The sequence below is a fragment of the Giraffa tippelskirchi genome, chromosome 10 (genome assembly GCF_054371585.1).
Source record: "Giraffa tippelskirchi isolate mGirTip1 chromosome 10, T2T-mGirTip1v1.2.pri, whole genome shotgun sequence".
In the NCBI taxonomy this organism is placed as follows: Eukaryota; Metazoa; Chordata; class Mammalia; order Artiodactyla; family Giraffidae; genus Giraffa; species Giraffa tippelskirchi.
Window position 1 is genome coordinate 69,305,086 of NC_137284.1, and position 18,807 is coordinate 69,323,892.

The 18,807-nt window shown below is 35.4% G+C and overlaps 1 protein-coding gene across 7 annotated transcripts in view; it reads right to left on the reverse strand.

The window, feature by feature from the left end:
• Nucleotides 1–18,807, reverse strand: part of ETV1 (ETS variant transcription factor 1) — a 102,656-nt gene that overhangs the window by 56,009 nt on the left and 27,840 nt on the right. The gene's annotated exons all lie outside the window — the stretch shown is intronic.

An 18,807-nucleotide genomic window follows, 5' to 3' on the forward strand; every position in this document is an offset into this window, starting at 1 on the left:
GAACCTTGGCTTTGCTACTTACTAGTTTAAGGACTTCTGCTCAACCAGGTAGCTACTACAAGATTTGGTTTCTTCCTATGTAGTATGAGGCTTACCATAGACCTTCCACGTGGAGTTTGTGTGAGAATTCAATGAGGTAATGCACAGGAGAATTTCGAATAGTACCCGGCAATGGTAGGCACTCGGGAAATGTTAGTTATTACCATTATGACTCCAACCACTTCCTTTCACAGAGGAGAAACTGAAACTCAAGGAAGTAAAGTGACTAATGACAGGAGCAGGACTTCAGCCATCAGAGTGTTACTGCACTACTTTTTCTATTTCATCTTGTTTTCAATTTCACATTGAGTCAACTTCTCACTAAGAGCAAAAAATGTGTACATGGAGAAGAATCTGTAAGGAAGGTACCTTGAGAGAAGGAAAAAGCAAGCAGCATGGCCTGGTCGAATGAGCACTGGATGAGGAATCAAGTAATCTGGACCTAGTTCCCACCCCACTGCTAGCTGTGTGACTCCAGGCATACTGTGCAACCTCTCTGAGCTTCAGTTCCTAATCTCCAAATGAAAGCATCAAACTAAGCAACCTTGTAGTTCTAAAATGTAACTTTGTGTGCAAGTAACTGTTCACTAATATCTAAGAAAAATGTAAAGATTTGATATAAGAATTCAGAGGGCATAACATTCTGAGGCCCACACAGCTCTAAGTACCTCAATAATAACTGAGGGCATTACTGCATTTTAGCAAATGGTGGTCACTGGAATTCATAATGAGCCTTAATCACTATGAAAAAGCAAAATTGGGTGTAATCTACTATATTCAAGGGAGGGTACATAATGCACATTAGAAAGGTGAACATATGGTTAACATTTTAAAACACCTGATGCTTTAAAAGGTGTTTCAGGGACCACCTACTTTCCAGCTGATGATGGAAAGTAATGTTATTATTAATATATTGATAAAACAAAAAGCAGAATCAAAAGATAAAAAGTTATATTCCTATTTTAAAAGCATTACAAGCACCATTAATTGAAAATTAAAGAGACCTTGGACAAACAGCGTCGATTCATTCCTCTAAGTTTTAAAGCCTAATCCTACGATAATAGTACTTGAGCAGTAGTAGTGCTAAATGAACCTCATCTTCACAGTCTAATTGCCAGGAGAAAGTGCCCTGGAAGGAAACTGGTTCTTCCATCTGGAAAAGGGTAAGAACAGGGAAAAGAAGGCCTCCTGTTAGAACAATCCAAATCTAATCAGTTTTGCATTCTGCATTGGCTTCAAATCAGATCTTCCTACCCCTACTGGTCCAGTAGATGGAAAGCAGCACGACACTATTTTTTTGGAAACAAATTCCATATAGTGAGCCCAAACAGAGTACTTCATATCCAGCTGGCAGGAACCAAACCTGAACAAGCTGCAGCTATTTGAGAAACAGATCTAATAAATTGAAATGGCATTCCGAATCAAGATACCCACCCAAACCTGCACCCCTCAAAAACTACCCTTCTTCATCAATTACCAAATTAAAACCTTTATAAAGGTGGGAGATGCCTCTTCTGCAGAAATCGTTCCACTAGGTTTTGATATGGTTACTCGTTAAGCCCTATAACATCACAAAAATAAATATTACTTCCCTACGGTGTAATTCTGTGATTTCTTTCAAATAACGGAGAACACTTTTCTGGAAAAGGCTGAGCAGGATCTATTATTATTCCTGGCTGAGTTGGAAGATGCCAACACTACCTGGTGTTTCTCAGTCTAGCATGAAGAAGTTCTGAGGGTGGCCATGACAGATGGCCAGAACATCCAGACGCCAAGGGTGCTCTGTCCTCACTACTGTGTGGACATAAAGACAGGTCCTTCTCATAGGAAGGACAGAAAAAGGTGGGCTCTTTCCATCCTGCACCGCTGCCCCCTCCATCTCTCCAGAACAACCCCCAGAGTGCCAGCCCCTGCAGACTAGATCTCTAACAAATGGTTCAAAATTATGCTAATACAGTCTTTGAAATCTATTGATTAAAAAAAGGAAGCAGACAATAGACAATAGAAAAGAACGAAGGAAATGGCAACCCACTCCAGTATTCTTGCCTGTAAAATCCCATGGATGGTGGAGCCTGGTGGGTCACAGTCCATGGGGTCACAAAGAGTCAGACACGACTGAGCAAGTTACATTAATTACTCTATAGACCATAGTAACATAAAAAACAGAAGATGCTATTTCATTGCCAAAGAAGACTGCCAATTACTAATATGCCTGTCATCAATTTGGAATAATAATTAATAAAAAGACCAGCAGTTTTCTATAATTTGAAAGTTTTACTCACTAAGAACAAGTAGTTAAATAAATAAGTTTTTATGAAATTAAGTATTGATATAACCACTTTTCTCCAGTATTCTTTTTTAAGCAATGAAATAAATAATTAGTAATGCAAAGACTTGCTTAAATGAATTTATTATCATGGTCTTCAAAACTAGAGCAGTGTAATTCTAAATTTAGAATTCATCTCACATGTAATAGTATGAACTCGAAAAGTCTTTAAATAAGCCCAGAGGTATGAAAAATGGTACACAACCTGTAGAGTGAATACCCCCAAAAAGACAACTGAAATTCCAAACCTGTATTTCAGACCCACAAGTCTAAAAAATTATATCATAGCTCTATTTCTTCAAATGTTTGGGCCTTACTTCTTTTAATAGTAACCTCCTGAAAAGAATCTTTCCATTTTGATTTGATGACCCCGGACTGCTTGAAAGATTCTATTTTGTTTCAAGTTAGTGAATCCTCACTTTTAATTCATGATTTCAACATATTTTTCCTCCAGGCTGTATGTGAAAATAGTCAGAGTCTGTAATTTGCATGGTCTTAAATTGACCACTTTAGTACCAAAACAATACACTGGATAAGCAGGAGGCAAGACTCAAATGACTGAAGTATACCTGCAGTATTCTGATGTCACTCTCCTGAAGACATGATTGAGAGCAATTCAGACATTATTTGCCACTTGGCTCTTTGTTCAAAATGACCCCATCGGCAGAAGAAGTTGAAAATATGGTCTGAATACCAGAGCTAGGAAAGTTTGCCCCAAAAAAGAAAGGCAGCTGGCTAGAGCCAAAAAAAAATTACCTTTCAGTAAATGCCAATAAAACTTTACAGGCTGCCAGAATAACAAAGATAGAGTAATTACAAAGGAAACTTTGCAATTTTCCTGACAATAAACACCTTCTTAAGAAGAAATCATCTGTCAGTTGGCCTCAATGGTTACAGCTGTTAATACTCACGAGGGTAAATCCCACAGACACATTTTACTTAAACCAACCACTATGTAGCTCAAATTTTTTATAATTTCTCCCCCAAAATATATTTGGAGATTTTCTTTAAACATGCTCTATAATATTTAATTCAATGTATTCTAGAGCATTTTCCATAAGAAATGACCATTTTTACAGAAAAGCTTGCACTCAATCTATCTTGCCTACCTTGAAAAATATTTATGTAACTGCACCAGATTAAGAATCCTCCCCAAGAAAGGGAGATGCATGAGAGATAAAAGCAAATACTAGGATTTGGGAGTCACATTTTTTAACCTCAAAATAATCTTTAGGAAGAAAAAAATTGTTTAATTATTATGTAGAAACCTTTAGAAAACTACACATTATTTTTCATACAGCAGATAATATTGTTGGTCAAATTTCCTTATGGAAATCCATCAAGATTTTCTTAAAAAATAAGAGTCATAGCTAAGCAGCAGTGTCTGCTTTCAAAACTGTGACAAGATCATTAGCATCTCCAGATGCCAATCAAGCCCTTTTTTCCATTTCTTAATAAATATCAACTTAAAATAATCTATAGCACAGAGACTTCCCTGGCGGTGCAGCGGATAAGAAGCCACCTGTCAATGCGGGGGACATGGATCAGATCCCTGGTCTGGGAAAATTCCATGTGCCTTGGAGCAACTAAAGCCCATGGGCCACAACTACTGAACCCACATGTCCTAGAGCCTGTGCTCCACAACAGGAGAGGCCACTGCAATGAGAAGCATGCACACCACAATGAAGAGTAGCCTCCACCTGCCACAACTAGGGAAAAGCCCGCTCAGCAACGAAGACTCAGCATAGCGAAATAAATAAATAAATAATTTTAAAAAGTCTGTAGCATAAGAGTGATATCAAAACAATAACTATAAAAGTCTGTACTGACACAGGCCCGGCCTTCATCAATATAATAAGCAAACACGTCAAAGGCTAGTAAAGAAAACCAACCAAGAAAGCCTTGGATAGGCTTAACCATGGTCATAGAATAAATAATCAAGAGATACCACATAATACTGTATATAAGGAGCTGATTTTACTTTCAAATGTTGCAGGAAGCAAATGTAAAGGATCAGTGTATACACATATCTTATTTCCACAAATAAAGGATATAATCCCAAGAAAACAGTTATTGGAGTAGAGTTGCAGAATTATATTAGCATTTTATAAGTGATTTCTGTAATTTTTTTAACATACTCATTTTTTATAGATTGCTTCCTTTGAAAATGCTTTTCTTACAAAAACGTATTACATGATAGATTATAATTTTCTTTTCTACAGGAATACATCTTTAATTTTTAATCAATGTAACAGTTGGTAGTTATGAATCACAAATGAACCAAGTCAGTACACAATATTACATAAGGAGTTTAACAGGTTACTCTTGTACACTTTCACAGTCTTCACAAAGAACAGTTACTGAGAATGACTTTATCCATGGATATACAATTTCTTAAATCTGATTTTTATACCCCACAACCCAATTTAAGACACATTTATATAAATTTACAATTAAATATGACTTAGTTGATATGATCTAGAGATATATAAGAAGTTTCCCTGGTGGCTCAGACAGTCAAGAGTCTGCTTACAATGCAGGAGACTTGGGTTTGATCCCTGGGGTTGGGAAGATATTCTGGAAAAGAAAATAGCAAGCCATTCCAGTATTCTTGCCTGGAGAAATCCACAGACAGAGGCCATGGGGTCACAGAGAATTGAACATGACTGAGCAACTAACACATACAGGGATATATAATTGTTAGAATAGCTAAAATTATGAAATCAAGTATTATGCAACTATTCATTAATTATACACACAGAACACCTAAGAAATTTCCTTAATTTTCATCTTCTTCACAGTATTCCAGAATGGCTTCTTAAATGTGTTGAAAATTATCCCCCAATTTTTATTACACTCTTAGAGCTGTTGATGTAACTTCCCAGCTGCTACCTCGAAGAATGTCTGTACCTTTATTTCCTACCCTAGAGCCTTTCTACTGCAGGATCCCACAAGTGCATCCTGGAGGCCACATTACAGGGGAAAACACCATGTAATAAGACCGTTCTGGTCCTTTAGGAAACCGGCCTATCTGATAGAACCAAGATTTCTCACCAGTTACTAAATTTGGCTCCAGAGCCAATAATGTCATGGCAACTTTCCAATGTATATTTTTTTTTACTTTGACTTGCTAACTGCAAATAAGGGGAAATTAGATCACCATATTAAACATAACACATTGAGCATAACTGGATAGCAGTATTGTACAGGTATTATTGGAAATAGAAAATCATAGCATGGAAGCAATAATATTTAAATATTAAAAATCTTTTTATTCTATTTTGGGCAAAGCATTCTGTGGTAACATCAAAGAAAAATGAAAGTGTTAGTTGCTCAGTCATGCCCGACTCTTTGCAACCCCATGGACTGTAGCCCACCAGGTTCCTTTGTCCATGGAATTCTCCAGGCAATAATACTGGAGTGGGTAGTCATTCCCTTCTCCAGGGGATCTTTCCAACTCAAGGATTCAACCTGGGTCTTCTGCATTGCAGGCAGATTCTTTACTACCAGAGGCACCAGGGAAGCACATCATTAAAATACATATCACATCATACTAATCCTTGCACAATGCAAGTCTTTATACAGTTACAATATATAGATGCACTAACCAGTTAATAAATTATCCACTGGATTGAATTTTCCCATAAATTTCACTTAAATATTAGCTACTAATCTTTGTGGATTTTAAAAATTAAAGATGTAAGGTCTATATAAATGGATCTCCTTGCTTAAATGAGGTGGTATAGCCAAACAATCAACATATTCTAATGTTTAACTGCTTTCTTTGTAATCTGTTAAAACTATATCTGGTGCTAGGTCAACCTGAACCATCTCTTTAAAATGTGCCTTTTGAGACACTTAGATGTTAACAGCAAGCCCATGTGAATATAAACGAATATTATAATGCATGCTGCTGATCACAAATTATACAGGAATGATCATTTTTCTACCACTTAGTGATCAAAGAGGATGACAAACAATGACAACAAACAGCGTTTTTTTTCAAGCCCCTTAACTATTTACCAACATAATACAATGTAAGAAACTCACGAGCAGAATGAACTTCTTTTTTAGATTTCTACTTTATGTTGTATTCTGAAATATAACCTCATTCTTTAGTACACAGAGCTCTGTCAATGCATCTGTTATAACTGTAGGTGTAAAGTGACTATAAGGTATGTCAAATACTGTCACCAGCTAACACATTCTGCTGCTTATATTAGCATCGAAACACACAAAGAATTTATCTAGCCCTTTTTTGTAATGGATAGCTCCAAGAAACTAGAAAAATATGAAGATGAAAGAGGATTCGGTACTCTTTCCATGTGTGCAAATAGAAAAGATGAGCTTTGGAGAAACACATGGACACCACCTGCAAAACAACTGAATGATCACAAACATAACAGGCCTGGTTTGCATTCTCCACCTCACCCCTTTGAAGTTAACAGGAGCTTTGTAAACTGAGGGTGAGAGAGGGATAAATGTTAAGTCAGATAAAGCTCGATTCCCCTCTCCTGTTACAATGCATGCATTTAAATTCTTGGCCACTGCACATTTCTTGGATTTACCACATTAGATTCCACGGATAGAATTAAAACAATTCTGACAGAGGTACATTACTTAGTATGTATGTTTTTTAAATATGATTAATGACAGTGTGCATATCTGCTGAAACATATGTACAAAATATATATATTACGTATGCCCCTTTGCCTTTTTCTTTCTACTTTCTCTTCCTTAATAATGTGACATCTAATTTCATGCTTAGAAATTTCCAGGTTGGCCTGTTTGTCCTAGGAATAAACCCCAAATATACCTGATTGATTTTTGCTGACTCACAAATGTTGACTTACTTTGACCTTCAAACTCCATCTCTCCTGCTATCCAATGACACCTAATCTCCAAATACAACTGCCTTTCTTCCCAAGGGGCAGAGAATGTTCAGATTTCCTGCAGAGAAATTAACACCTGGCCTTCATCTAACCGAATGGGTCCTCCCATCATGACTGGGGAAATCATACACCTCATGAAGAGCCAACTGGGGTGCTGGATGCACAGAAATATTGAAAATTAGCCACTAAGGAGGATTAAGCACCTAATGACTTGGGCATCAACTACTAGTCACCTTGGCAAATTCTCTTGCCCCAATAACCTTAGTCTGGGCACAAAGCTCTGTCTGGAACAGTGTAGGAGAGTGGTTACAGGTGTAAACTTGACAGTCAGATCTGAAACCTGGTCACTCTATGATGATAAACAAGCCACTTAACTACTCTGTGCCTCAATTTTCCCACCTGAATAAAAGGAGATAATAGCTCAGAGTACACAAGGTTGTTGTAAACATAGAATAATACGTGAATATATATATGTATATGTGTGTATGTATATATACATATATATAAAGTGCTTAGAAAAGTACTCAGCACACAAGGAACATCGAGCAAGTATTCACTACTACTACCCGTGAAGTGGGGATAATCTCCAGGTTCACTGCATTTCATGGGTCATTTTATTCTAAGGATCTGAATTTCTAGTTCCAGGTCATGTTTCATTTTCTTCATGCAGGCATTCTTAACTATTCCAATTTACAGTAATCTCTTACTTTTAAAAAAGCTATAGAATTTATGCAGCATTCTTTTAATTGTTAGTCATGCAGGACTTTTCTTAATTTTATAATAATAATGATGTTAATTATGAATACCCTGTTTAGTTTTATTCTTGTTCCACATCTATAGCATCTTTACCATTGAGAGCCTTTTTGTAAGCTCCAGAAAGTATTGGAATGGAAGTATTGGGAGATTAAGTGACTTGCCAAGGTCACTCAGCTAAAAGTAGTAGATTGAGATATTGAACCTAACTAGGTAGGACCCCAGAACCTACAGTACACTCTTAGTTGATATGCTAACTTCTCACTCCACTGTCTCTTAACCATCCCAGGCATATTTCACCCTCTTCTTCCAAATTTCCTAGTATGTTTTTTGAATTCAAGGATCACGGTTTGGTTTTGTTTTTTAACATACCTTTATGCACAAAAACTGTAGTCCACACAAATAAAGACTTAAATATTTGTCTTCACACAATTTCTAAAATAGGATGACTCTTAACCATGGTTTAAAAATGGTTCCATCTATGTATAGCACAGGGAACTATAGTCAATATCTTGTAATAACCTATGATGGAAAATAATTTCAAAAATAATATATGTGTATATGTATAACTGAATCACCTTGCTGTGTACCTGAAACATTATAAGTCAATTATACCTCAGTAAAATAAATATATTAAAAAAAAATGGTTTCATCAGTCCCACCACATTTTTTTCCAATTATGAGTCATAAATACACTGTTTATCTTTCTTAGAGGAAATACTTCAAGCACTGGGCATAGACAATCTACCACACAAACTAGAGAAAGCACGGGATCTTTCACAATTTTGTAAGATAACACTGCTACATCTGTAGTGCTCCCTCCTTTTGGGTTGGTAATGGAAAAAAGGGTGAGATCTTTACTTTTTAAAGAACAATCTATTCATGATCTCTATCTAGGATAAGTATATTACCAGCAGGTGGTAGGCAGCAGGAATGACAACACAAACCAAATTTCTTCACCACTAGGTCAACCAAATGCAGTCATTTTCAATTCTTTTTAACTGTATTATTAGCCCTATGATCCTGAAACTGTCACTGGTAGCTTAAGAAATCCTCTGGCCTCAAAAGAATATAGACACTGATAATGTCTTCCTTCTACACAGATAGTGAGTTATCAAATACTAACCCGTGTACCAAAATCTTGACATAAGATACCTCATTTGATCATTACATCAATCCATTTACTTTTCCCTTTACATACAAGACTTAAAAGAGGTAACTGGCCCAAGATCCCAAATATGGTAAACTGTGCAACTTAAGATTTGAACCTAGACATTTGGGCTTCAAAGTCATTGTGTCACCTTGTGAAATTACAGCTACTGTTTAAGATATTTACTTTACTTAGTGCTTGACAATCATCTAACGTTAATAATTTCAGGGTTTTTTTTTTTTTTTAAATACAGCTAGAATCTACTTTTCTTAAATTTAGCACACAGAGTCCAGTTGCTGGGTCAAACACAACTGGTCTGGTAGAAGTTCAGTCACTCCCTAGCTAATTCATTCATTCTATTTTATAAGGAGGACCTTAGGTTATTCACAACTTAAGCAATCAATTAACTTTTAAATATGCTTCCTCAGGCCTTATCTAAAGCCGATATGGCTTTCACTGCAAGCAGTGTGTTTACAGCATAGGTCCTGGGGGTTAATTTTTATTATTTAAATAAGAGATGATCATAAAATTAGCACTCTTCTAATATAGTTCTCATCTTGATTATTGCTATTTAACTGGTGAAATATTTTCTTCAGGCTGAGTGAACACTATAATTATTATTGCTTTGCATTGTAAAGGTTGCATCTTAATTGAAAAATCAACACTTTTTTCCTTTTCAATGAATGCATCAACTTCAAAACCAACAAAAACATTGAAATGCAGGCAATTTTGCTAGACCCACAAATTAGGGTGTCCTTGATCAACCAGAATGCATAACCCATAATCTTAAACATAAGATGTTAACTGATCCTATAACCAGGCCTTTTTTTCAAGTATCAAATGTTTCCTGTTCAACCTTCTGTTTATGAATCCTTATAGTCAAAATGACAATAGGTTTGTACAATCACTTCCAAGTGTCTCCTGACAGCATCACTGTGGATATGCACTGAACTGTCAGTGTAACCCATACTAAAAGATCAAATTGCTCTTACACAAATTTACAGTATGTTTAAATAAACCTTTTAAGTAAGGAGGTATAGATATAATTTCTGAATATGGCAAAAACAAAACACACAATACACAAAGGTAAGTTATTCAAAATGAGTACATTTGTGAAATAGTGCAATGATTCTGAGCAAATTTCAGGAGATAGTGAAGGACAGGGAAGCCCAGTGTGCCACAGTCTATGGATTCGCAAAGAGTCAGACACAACTTAGCAACTGAACAATAACGTGAATCGTGTGTTTTGTATATTTCATAGATATTTGTGTGTATATAGAATAAAACCGTACATAGGGCTTTCTCTGTGCCAGTCATATTACAATCATTCTGTAGGTGTCCTCAGGGCATTAGATCTAGGATCCCCTCCCACCTGTGAATACCAAAATCCTGATACTCAAGTCCCTGATATAAAACGGCACAGTAGTTTATCACTCACTGATCATTACTTACATATTTTATGTAAAAATACACAAGTTATCCTAAAACTCAAGTTACCCTAGGGGATGAGAACATTATTATCCAGGTTTTATCTTGCATTGCATATACAAAGCACACACCAAGTAAATAGATATCTGAACTCAAGCATCCTAGGTCCAACACCTTGCTCTTATGTAGTATACTGCATTTGGTTCATTGAAAGGATTCTATATTTCTATTATATGGTGTAATACATATACCATGTATATGTATATGTATTTAGTGTCTTCAGCATTAATACTATAAAATAGCATAAATAAATATAAAAAAAAGTTGTACCAGACAAAATGCCAAATGTAGTGTTCAATTAATTTCAGCACAATACTGGAACATTTTTCTGGTGAAATTATACAATGTCCAAAGAAAAACAGTGTTCCAAACCAAAATTTAAAAATTCTCTTTGGAGCGCTTCATTGTTTTGTTAATCAAACATCCAGGATTCTGGAAGCTGCAGGCTTATGTAGACATAGGACTTAACCACACTTCTACAATTCAAAGTATGAGGGTGATTTTCATAGGGTAATAGGGAACTTAAAGGGCTGTCTATTCCACCTTTGTTTTCCATATATGATTTATTTTGGATATTAAGTTATAAATTAGAAGACATCCATACACAATAAGAAACTTTTGGACGTTTTCCATTTTTCCTTTAACTTATTATATAAACAAATGTATGTATGTATATATTCATATTACAAAAATACTTATATTTTTTAATTCACCTGCCCAGTCGTAGCATTTTAATGAATGACAGGTTATTGTAATTTGTTCTGATGGGTATAAGAGAAAATGCTACAAGGTAAGTTTTGGTTCTGCCACTCACTATCTAAGAGACTGGGAATCCCATTAAACCTGCATGAAGTTGTCTGCTCTGCCTAAATCCCAGGGCTATTGCAAGGTACAAATGAGATGTGGGTATAAAAATAATCTATGAATTCTAAATTGCTAAACAAATAGAGATTAGTATTATCACTAATATTGTTTTTAAATTTCATTCTATAGCATCTAGCAAAATGCCTGACAGTATGAACATTTGTTGGCTACACTTATTTTTCATTATGGAGAAAAAAAAAAAGCAATGATAGGGACTCAACCAAGAGAAAAGGCTATGTTTTACCAAAATAAAGATGCCAAATCTTAAGATTCTTAAACTATTATCCATTTAATAACTTAATTTATAGGAAAATAAGAGTTTTTTTTCTGATGTCACAATTACAGTATTTGAACCTTTTTTTTTTTATTATTATGTGCACATTTATTGAAAATTCACCTTAGAGGTTTAGAAAACATCATACCAGTTCTGACAAAAACAGGTTTTATACATTTAGAGAGAAAGAGAGAAAGAGTTACTGATTAGAATTTGAAAAAAAAGTAAGAAAAAGGAGAAAAATATTTTAGATAAAATCCAGATCGACATTTTTATATGTGGATCTGCTCATGTGTACATCAGACACACTTCATAAACTCTAATGACTGCCTCTCAATACACGTAAGAAGATAGGGCTATACTTTCCACAAGCACATTCTTCAAACCTTCTGAAATCGCCATTTAAAAGCTAAGGGCCTAAATTTCCACTTTGATCAATGAAACAGCTGTATCACTAGATGGGATAACTGAAGTTTATTGATTAGCTGATAACCTTCTAATGCACCAGCCTTTAATCTGGCATAAAACTGTGAATGAAAGTAGAGCTTTCAGAAAGGAAAACAAGGTTTGGTCACCCAAGAAGGAAACAAGAATGTGGAACAACTGAAGAAGGCAAAAACATCCTGAAAGACGGAGCAGTAACATCCAGTCACTTGGCTTTCCCTGCAGTCCCGTGAGTAGAGATAACTGAGTCATCACCTGATGCTACAGCCCCAGTGCCAAGGGCTAGAGAATCCAATCAAATCAACATAATAGGCTGTTGTGTCCATAAAGTCGTAGAAAAACAAGATCAAACAGCAGCAAAAGCTCAGAAAAGCTCAAACTTCTTCGCATGACCACTATTTCAAAGGAAAGAGCTCACACTACTGAAGGGTTTACTTAAATGTTATCCATACATCTTGTTAGGAAAGAGCCACTTTTAACTGAGTCCAGTGGCCTTGAGAGGATTTGACAGAACTTCTGCTGGCAGCTCTGTGGCTAGAAGACAATCTAAGAAGAGTATATCTTGCTTTAGGATTAAATGTAAGTATTGAAAAGGTCAGAGGGAAAAGTGGACAAAGAGTGGGGTCTATATTTCTTTTTGATCAAAACATATCCAGAATTTTATAGTGGTTTATAGATTCTTGATGATACTTATTTAACGTGAAAAGCCCAAGTAATAGTAAACTAAGAGGAGAAGGAAATGGCAACCCACTCCAGTATTCTTGCCTGGAGAATCACATGGACAGAGGAGCCTGGTGGGCTGCAGGCCATGGGGTTGCAAAGAGTCAGACACGGCTGAGTGACTAAACCACCACCACCCCAGACACACTAGAACTGGTAGTGCAGATACACAAAAGACTGGTATAAAGACATTGTAATCAAATCCATTCTTTCATGCAACCAATAAATATTTGTGCTAATAATAGTCTGCAGAATTTAGAAGTACCTTCTTTAATAAGAAAATGGTTGAGAAAAAAAATATTTTCTACTCCAATGTTACAGAGAATTCGATAAAGAAAAGTTCCCCAATAAGTGAAAATGCCTGGGTTCATATAATTTTTACTTGCTGTTTTCCCATTTTGGCACAAGTATGAGCACACACTTTCTTTTTAAAACCAGAGACAGCCCAATAATATTTTTTCAGTTTTTCATCTTTAAAATAAGACTGCTAATATCATTAATCCACAAGCTGCAGCTTTGGGATCTTCATGAATACTTACTACTATTTTGGCAATTCCATCAATACTACTACTGTGACTAGTACTACTTCTGCTAACTCTGCAGCTGCTACTACAACTACTGTCTTAATTACCCAAGCCATTCTTCTCCATCCACCCTCCCCCAATAAGGAAAATATGCCAGGTCTGAAACATTTCTGAAGTCAAAATCTGCACATAAACATGAAAATATATTGTCATAAATCTCTCAAATGCTAGATAAGTAAGATAAAATATTTGAGGAAGAGGGAAAAAATCACTGTAGCCCAGATAAGAATTGGTATAGTTCCCCAATACCAAGCCCTCCCACCATGCCTTCCAGCTATTACCCCACATCAGCTCACAGAATATTTTTCTTGGGACAAATCCCTATAAAAAAGGTTCTTTTGGTCTCCCTCAGTTTATCACACCTTGATAAGGAGGATTTACAAACAATATTGATGTTCTGTATGAAGAACATTCTTTGTTTGCAATGTATGTTTTTTTCAAGATTAACAACAATTTTGAAATCTTTACCAGTGGGCTAAGTTTGGGCCCTCAGGGAAGGGAGATCTCCACAAAGAGAGCCAGAATGAGGGTGTCTGACCTCTCGAATCTCCATCATGTGCCTTGGTTACCAGATTATTTCACCTCCTAGATTTCTCTCTGTATAAAATGGGGACAAAACCAAGTTACTTAAGAATATCTGTGCTAAATAAAGATTACTGAGAAATGTATTGTGAGATATGAGTCTTAAGTAATATTTATCAGAGATCCCTTATCTGATAACTGAGACTTAGTTCTAATGTTAAGTGGAAACAGCTTTCCATTATCCCTCAAAGAAAAATGAAACACAGGAAAATAAAAGCAGATATTTGTACGAGATTTTAAACAATGCAAGCTACCTCTGAATGAATGTTTTTAAAAAGAGTCTAAGCATCCAAGAAGCTAGTCATTCAATTCAGTATTCAGTGAATACCCACAATACGTGAATCATACAAGGATGAGTAGGATATGATCCATTCTCTACAAGTCAATTGAAATCGTGTTTAAATTGAGATGTATACAAAGCATCTATGGGCACACAGAAGTCATCAATTCTAAGATAATTAAGGAATAAAGGACAAATGAAATGAATCTTTAGAGAATGAGTATGACCTCAAAAAATAAAGGTTAATACATTGTATACGGTAATATACAATGTATATTATTAACATGAGAGTACATAAACTTTAAAAAGTCATAAAAATATCTTCTTTTAGTCAACCATCACAGGAATTTAGGTTTAGGAATAAAGAGGTGTGAACATGGAGTCATCCCCTGGGAAATCCAGTGGCTACCACTTTAAGCAGAGTGCTTTTTGTGAAAATAAACAGAAAGTTTTAAAAAACATCCAAGTATATTTTCTTCAGAACATAATAGATCAGAGTCTGAACACACAATGATCATGCATACACACTGACCCCTGATACAACTTCACATCCCTCAACATGAGACGAGTGAGACTGTATTAGTTATACTTGGTAAGAACAAAAGCTTCATGAGAGTAGAGGTAATTTTTTCTGGTTTCCCACAACTGTTATCACCAATGCCTGGATCAAAGCATGGCATATAATAGGCTTAAAACACATTTGTTGAATGAATAAATCTTTGGTGCCTTACAAACTTACTTAATGGGCTTCCCAGGTGGCTCAGTGGTAAAGAATCCCCCTGCCAATGCAGGAGATGCATATTCAATCCCTGGGTTGGGAAGATCTTCTGGAGGAGGAAATGGCAACCCATTCCAGTATTCTTTCCTGAAAAATCCCATGGACAGAGGAGCCTGGCAGGCTACAGTCCACGGGGTCACAAAGAGTGTGGACACGACTGAGCACAAGCACAAAACCTATCGAGCATCCGTAATATAAAACTATAGAGACACGTGTACCAATAACCAAGTTAAAATCACATAAGAAAAATTAAAATTTGTTACCACCAAGATCTATTATTCATATTTCAAATCATAAAAATGAATACAATGGATATGGCTCACATTTGTAAGAATATATAAGCACTCCAATTTTGCAAACAGAAATATGAATATAATATTTTCCTATACACATCAAGGAAAAATCACAATTCAAAACTTATTCCACGGGATCTAATAATTACTCTTAACATGACTGTAAATTCAACAAATAGGAGTAACTGAAACAAACCTAAATGGTTTAACAACGTAGCGTCTAAAGTAAAATAACTTTTGGCTAAACCTTAGATTTAAATAAGCTTTAAACATGGCATACAACACCATTCCACAAGTAGTTTTTCTTAAAGTTTAATCAGACATTATATAAGTAGGATTTTTAATTTAGCCATTCCTGACAAATTTTCAATAAATACATTCTTGAGTTAACAACAGCCTCAGCTAATGCCAAATCACAGTAATGCTTGTTGGGGCACAATTCATTAGATTTAAAAAAGCAACTACATTAAACCAAGCACTTTTACTTAGTGAAACACAGCACAAACTCTCATTAGGAGAAAATTCAATAACAGACAGAAGCAAATATGCACTATGCATATTAAGCAGACATTTAACGTTATAAAAGGGAAAAAATGGAAAAAGAATGATATAAATAAAACTCCATAAAAACACTAAACATACAATTATGACAGAAAGATTCACAAGGACTAGTTTAGCTCAGATTCTCTCTTTGTGTCTCCTTTACATTTGATTCCATGAAATTTACATACAAAATTTGGTGGCTCAAAAATGTACTTAACTTTCATCATCGCTTTGGCTTTATTTGCAAATACCAATCAATATTTTTTGCTTTTTTATTCATCACTATACATAGTGTCTTGCATATACTAAAAATACTAGAACAAAGAACAGAATTTAAGTTCTGCAAATAATTTTCCACCTTCATCCCTTACCTAAATTTTCCAATAGATATGGTTTGGCTCTTAGACTAATAAGTCCAGTTACTGCATAACAGTATACTTATTTAATATTGAGTAAAGTTCAACTAAAGGAGGCACAGATCACTTTTCTCAAAATAATTTGTTACTAATTATAGGCAGGGTGAGTGGAAAGTATTTGTTGACATATTCCCTTTGAGCTTGTTTCTGAAGTTAATTTCTAGGATAATTTCTTATGCTGAAGGCCAAATGAAAGAATAAATAAAATCGGAAACAAAAAGCAAAAATCTTGGGTTGTGATATATAATTTTAGCTGTCAGTCATAAAAACGCCAATTTTTTTTGGAGGGGGTTGTTTTGCTTTGTCTTTTGGTTTTCATTTTGGCATTGAGTCTCAACTATCTATCTTATGAAGAAAAAACTGTTAAAAATACCTATCTACTAGAGAAGACTTTAATAAAACTGATGCAACTGTTTACTTGTAAATCCATAGTCATCTATTATAATTTCTATTTATACATTTCCCCATTAATTATGCTTTTTCTAAAGTTCATTTTTAAGTGCAAGCAAGTATTTACCATATTTAGATGTTACTTTTCCTTTTTTTCCCTTGAGTGTAGAAAAAAATGTCACAGGATCATAATGCAGCATGAGTCTGAGAGATTATTTCTTTGTCATTTTATGTTTAAGTAAATAAAGGTTAAATAAAAAAGGGCCAAGGTGTACAATTTAGATAAAATTTAGATTTTATTTCTCCTCTTGAACTCAGTGGATTCCTGGTGGGTTATCTAAAATGAAAATTATTGCAAGATGCAGCTTATTTTCCGTTGGGTTTCTATTTTGATTTGAAAAATATGTTCCTTATGAAACAATCATAGAGAAGGAAATGGCAACCCACTCCAGTATTCTTTCCTGGAGAATTCCAAGGACAGAGGAGTCTGATGGGCTACAGTCCATGGGGTTGCAAAGAGTTGGAAACGACTGAGTGACTCAACACACTGAGTGCATGAAACAATCAACCACCAAACTGAAAATTGTTTTTGCTGAAAATGTGGCTACTGGACTCCAAACTGGCATATAGGGCAGATGTGCACTACTGATGTCAGAGTGAACTCTCTGATAACAAGAAAACTTAATGGAGGTACTTGAAACAGGACAGGGCCCCCAGTGTTTGGTTTTTTCTACCCAGACTGGGAAGATTCAAAGTTTACTAGGTAGCCTTCTAAAGTGGAATTGATTCTAGGATGACAGGGATGAACAATCAGCAATGACTTTCTTACAGCCAAAGGTAAGAGAAAATAAGTAGAAAACAGTCTTTGGAAATGGAAAACACAAATAACTCCAGCAAAAATGATGAAAATGAAAAAACCCCTTCAATAATATCATTTTTATATAGACTTAATTCCCTAGTATTTTCAGTAATAATATGGCAAAATATTACTTGTTAACATTTTCAGAAACTGTACCTATTATATAATGACTTGTGTCCACCTTACAATTGCGCAAAAAAAAAAAAAAAAATGATGCTGCTGCCTTTATTCTACAAATAAGTAAACGACAGGATAATAAAATGTCCAACCTTATTTCCATGGAAGGCCTGTATCAGAATCACCTAACGGCTCATTAGAAATTCCAGGGCTCAGTTCCAGACTTGAAAGGTCAAACTCTCATAGGATTGGGACCATGATGCTGTATTTGAACAAGCTTCCCAAGTAATTCATGTTCATACTCAAATGAGAATAAGATTACTGTACTCATATAAAATAACTGATGCCTTTCAGGAAAATAATGAAAAATTTACCCCAAATAATTATCTATTTGAACAGGGCAAAAGAAAAAAAATATAAAGTTGATAAACCAATAAGTTGTAGTACAATTACATCACTTAGTATGTGAGCTAACTACAAAGGAAGAAAAAAATGGTTGCCTCTACAGAAGAGGACTGTGAAAATGGGGAATGATCTGACTTGTGCTTTTTCTCCTCCTCTATCAATATATTGCTTTGATAAAATATTTAAACTGTAAAAAAAAAAAAAAAGGCAAAAGACAAAAACAAAGCAACAAATAGACCAAGAACAGCCAAAACCACAACAAAAAGCACACACAAAGCAAACAACCTTCAAGGGCTGGAGACAGCTGAGATCTTAGGCACACAGATGATCGCAGATGAAAAAGCAGGAGACACTTCATCCTTCAAATGGATAGTTTGAGTCTGACGACAGCAACATACTCAAATTTTCCTCAGAAAATGTTTAAAAAGAAGACAAGACACAGTTGCAAAATCATGCACTCCAATCCCAGAAATGGAATTCCTCTGTGAATGTGTGTTCTTATTGTTCAGTGGCTCAGTCATGTTCAACTCTTTGGGACCCCATGGCCTGCCAGACTCCTCTCCTCTGTCCATGGGATTCCCCAGGCAAGAATACTGGAGTGGGTTGCCAT